Raw genomic sequence first — 5,009 nt, 5'->3', positions numbered from 1 at the left:
AGGTGATGACATCAGTCTTTAGGTAGAAATCAACGTTAAAACTGATCATAATCGTGTAAAAAAGGACACTTTTTTTTCAACGGAACGTATCATGTCACTAAAGTCTCACTCTTGTTATTTTCTGAAACTTGGCAGCCTTGGCTAAGAGCTAATGCTAACCACTCCATATAAGGAATAAACCAAATAAAAAGAACACATATTAAAACCACAGAGAACCGTTCATTTGTTTATGGTCAGATTTAACACTTTATTATAGAAGAATAAAAGATAAACATGTCACACGTTGTGTGAAATAAATGTTAACATAAATATTAATGTCACTATTCATTATTTTTTAATTTTATTTCACGTTTTCACAGACAAAGCTGGTCCCATTAGACTAATGTAACTATTGAGATTATTACACTAAATATACTGAATGATTAAATCATCAGCTTGATCTGGTTTAATTATAGGAAATCATAGAGTTATTTATTAACCATAACTTTATGTAACTCATAAAATAAATGAAACTAGAATCAACAACAGTAAAAACACTAATGGAGTTATTTTTGCTTTTCATGTTTTTTTTTTTTTAGAAAATAATTTCATTTTAAGTGAGGAATTAAATAAATTACATACAATAACACTAATAGAGTGACCCAAATGCACTAATATATTCCATAAAATATGATGTATTGGACCCTTTTTAAATGTGTATAATGTTGATATATTCACATTTATTTGTGTTTGTAAGGAACCTATTTACATTTTAAGTTGGGAATTGTTTTATATTATTTATAGTTTTTATTTATTGTGATGTTTATCGTTATTGTGATAAATATCAGAAATTATTGGGATATTTTTTTTAGTCCATATCGCCCATCCCTAATGATAACACATTTTAAATAATCTCATTTTGTAAAAAAAAGTGGAAATAAACAGCATTTATTATTATTATCGTGACCCTATTATGATGTCAATAACTTCTGGTGACCCCAAATACATATTTTTTCCAGGATTATTTTTTTTATCATGTTTGAGGTTAATTTTACTACACAAAGTGAAAGTATAGAAATACAGTTGTTTAAGATTGTGTGTTGTTTTAATAAATACATAAATAATAATGAAAAAACAAAACAATACTAATAAAAAAAAAAAAAATCAAAAATCTATTTAGATTTTTTTAGAAATTTGAGGTCACACCACATGGGGTTGAAAAACACTCCTGAATAGATCTATTTCAATAGTTTTATCATTTCCAGTCATCTCACGTCTGGGTTTGGACCAATATTGACAATTTATTTGTTCATTTTCCACTGTCTCTCGTTCACAACGACCCCTTAGGCACTGAATGACCTAAAGCCAACCCTACGGAGCCCATTGGTCATCGTTCTGGGAGTTATTTGGGTTTTTACTTTGAGATGCTGTATTTCTACTCAGCCACTAGAGGGCACTATGTTTTTTTCCAACGTCTTCTGTTTCTGTTCTGCCAAACAAATAGAGAAATAAAACAAGCAGGCTTGTTTTGTAAATCACAGGGGCCAGAGTAACGATGTCATTCCACTGCATCCTCTCGCCTTTGGGCCCAAAGCAAACCAACATATGCACTGATGACTCTAAGCTGCTCTGACACTAGAGGTAGTTCTAGGTCTGCTATCAGGTGGACACCGCCATGCACGGTCTGCAGTCCAGCATTCATTACTTCCATGGGATCAACTTATGGCCTTAGCACTCGTCAGAAGCACTTAGCATGCTCTTTTCCTTCTCCTCCCCCTGTGTCCTGTCCTATCATTGCACAGCAACAATATTGCTCTAAAAGTGCATCCTGGGGACGAGAACCATCACAATGTCAGCTTTAGAACACGTCACGTGTTGGGTCGTGTTGGTTTGACACATCAGTGGATGAGACGAGTATGTACTTTAACGACCTGCTGTGCTTGCGTTGGGTTCTCTGGGGTTTTGATCCTTTTTTTACCACAACTCTGTACAGCACTTTGTGATTTTATCTGCAAAAAGCGCTTTATAAATAAACTACTACTACTTTTCAGACGACGTCTAATATTTAGAACAAATGCAAAAGTTTAGTTGGGATGATTAAGTATAGCTTATTCAGGGTTCTCACCAGGAGTTCTTCACAGCATAGGGGATCACGTGGTGTGCGAGCGCCATCGGCGTGGAACATTTGTAAATGTATAACTCTCTGAGGGACAAATTTAGTGAAGTAAAGCTAAAGTTGGATTGTTTTGCTGTTGTTGTTTTATCTTGGTTCCAGCCTTATTTTAAAGTTAAAAGTTATTTGTTGAATTGGTGAAGGTGATGATGAATGTAGTTAATAGTTTTTTTGGGACTCAAAGCTGCTTCACAGAATACAGAAAAATAAAGGAATAACAATAAAAGTAAAAGACGGGTTAAGGAAACGCAAGTTTCAAAAGGTGGGTTTTAAGGAGTGTTTTCCATTTCTGTAATGAGTCAGCATTCTTGATGGGTTGTGGGAGTGAGCTCCAGAGGGCGGGGCCAGCAGTAGCAAAGACTCAGTTATAGAGTTACTCATGCTTGGTATAGATCCTCCACTAATAAATACTCACACACACTGTAGAGACAAGAAATAACATTTTATTGAAAAGACTGAATCCAAGACACACTTTTCAAATTTAAATCAGTTATTATGTGGGACCTGCAGTAATATTGGAACACACACATGCGGAGGAAACGCACACACACGTGGAGGACGTGTCAGTGCCCAATCCTTTCGCGGGCCTGATCCTTTCAACGCATGTATGCAGACGACGTCATTGGACGTGATATTTGAATGTAAACCGACCATTACGTTTGTTAAATATTTTAATAGTACACATGTAAATATGTGACTGTTTTGTCAACCAAACAGAACATAAAATAAAAAAAATAAATAAATCAGAATTCATTTTTTTAAATTTTTTCTAAACTGGAGGGTTTCAACTTTTAAAATAGTAACGAACTGCCGTAAAATAGGCCGACCAGATGTAGACGTGTTTCGTGCGTGCGTTGAAAGGATCAGGCCTGTGAAAAGATTGGGCACCGACAGGAAGCACACATTAGAGCATTAATCGGGACGAACATGTCCGACCCGAATGAAGCCGATGTCTCTTTAAGCCCAAACACGTTTCAACCAGACGGTGTTCACATCCGTGTGTGTGTATGTAGAATGATCCGTTATGAGCTACACACTACGCCTCAGTTGAAGCTACACTGTTTATATAGGACAGTAATTACAGTTATCAACAGGTTTATGTACGCAGGCAGCATCGAGGGCAGCTAAGTGGCAGCAGTGGTCCTCTGGGTCCTCAAGTAAAGACGGGTATCCAAGTAGATCGCTTGTATTAAATATGCAGTGCGGCTGATGTACAGTATGTGTTTCTGGGTTATTCAGATTAAAAACAGAGTTAAAACAACCCATGAACACCTGGAAGTTGTTTTATTGTCCGAGTGCAACAATTATTTCAACAATACCGATTAAAAAAAGGCAAAAACAACAGAAAATCCCCTGACGCTGCAAAATGACACCATTGGGGTCCCTACGCTCAGCGCTGGCCAGAACTCTGATAGTCGTGAAAAACACATTTGGTTTTTGTCACCAGGGCCTGGTTTTTGATCCAGATTTGGTAATCCTTTTTTTCTATCCTTGATCACATAATCCATTTGACTTTTGAGACGGTTTTAAAATCAACGTGGAATTGAATTAATCTGATCTGGATAGAAACTTTTCAGGATCACCAAATCTGGATAACCAGAGCTGATCTTTGTTTGATGAAGGGGCTTCTGGCATTTGGAGACTCTGACTCTGACTAGAACCAGAACCAGAACCAGAACTAGAACTGGAACCAGAACTGGAACCAGAACTGGAACCAGAACTAGAACCAGAACTGGAACCAGAACTGGAACCAGAACTGGAACCAGAACCAGAACCAGAACCAGAACTAGAACTAGAACTAGAACTAGAGCTAGAACCAGAGCCAGAACTAGAACCAGAAAAAGAACTAGAACCAGAAAAAGAACTAGAACTAGAACCAGAACCAGAACCAGAACTAGAACCAGAACTGGAACCAGAACCAGAACCAGAACCAGAACTAGAACTAGAACTAGAACTAGAGCTAGAACCAGAGCCAGAACTAGAACCAGAAAAAGAACTAGAACCAGAAAAAGAACTAGAACTAGAACCAGAACCAGAACCAGAACTAGAACCAGAACTAGAACCAGAAAAAGAAATAGAACTAGAACTAGAACCAGAACCAGAACTAGAACCAGAACCAGAACCAGAACCAGAACCAGAACTAGAACCAGAACTGGAACCAGAACTAGAACCAGCAAACAGGAAGTGCAACAACAGTTAGACACTATATCTGATTTGGATTTATTTTGGATTTTAAAAACCAGTGATGTCATTGCTTTATTATCCTATTTTATCTTTGCATGCATCACTATGAAATAATAAAAACAAAACAACAATATTTTTTTATTGTGCTGAATATACATCAATTAGTGACATAATGAAATATATTATTTGTGGTCAGTATTGAGCTGTTTGGGGATTATTTTATGAAAACTCTTTCTACTTTTGTTCAGGTCTAAACTGTTATAACCTAAAGAATCACTGTATGCTGATGGATGAACAAATCACATTAAAACCTTAAGAATAAAGTGGATATCATCTTATAGGCTATACTGTATGATCTAAATGTAATATTTGATTTGGTTTCATTTAGAAATGTAACGATTCACTCAACTCCTGATACGATTCGATTCACGATTTATTTTGCAGAATCGGACACAAATGACTGAAAAATTCCTTAACTTTTTTTGGGAAACTACTGTACGATTTTCCTTTTATATTTCATTGTCAAAATAATCCCTTGATGTACTATTCAAAACAATGCAATTTAACTACAGATAAATCTTGAATGAAATAAATAAAGGATTAAGACAAATGAAGAAGAAGCCTATTAATTTAAATGCTGGTTCTGTAACAATGCAAAACTGCATTATAGTTA

This window comes from Gouania willdenowi, chromosome 4 (assembly GCF_900634775.1).
Source record: "Gouania willdenowi chromosome 4, fGouWil2.1, whole genome shotgun sequence".
Lineage (NCBI taxonomy): Eukaryota > Metazoa > Chordata > Actinopteri > Blenniiformes > Gobiesocidae > Gouania > Gouania willdenowi.
The sequence above is the reverse complement of the archived record's forward strand: the minus strand, read 5'-3'. Positions refer to the sequence as shown.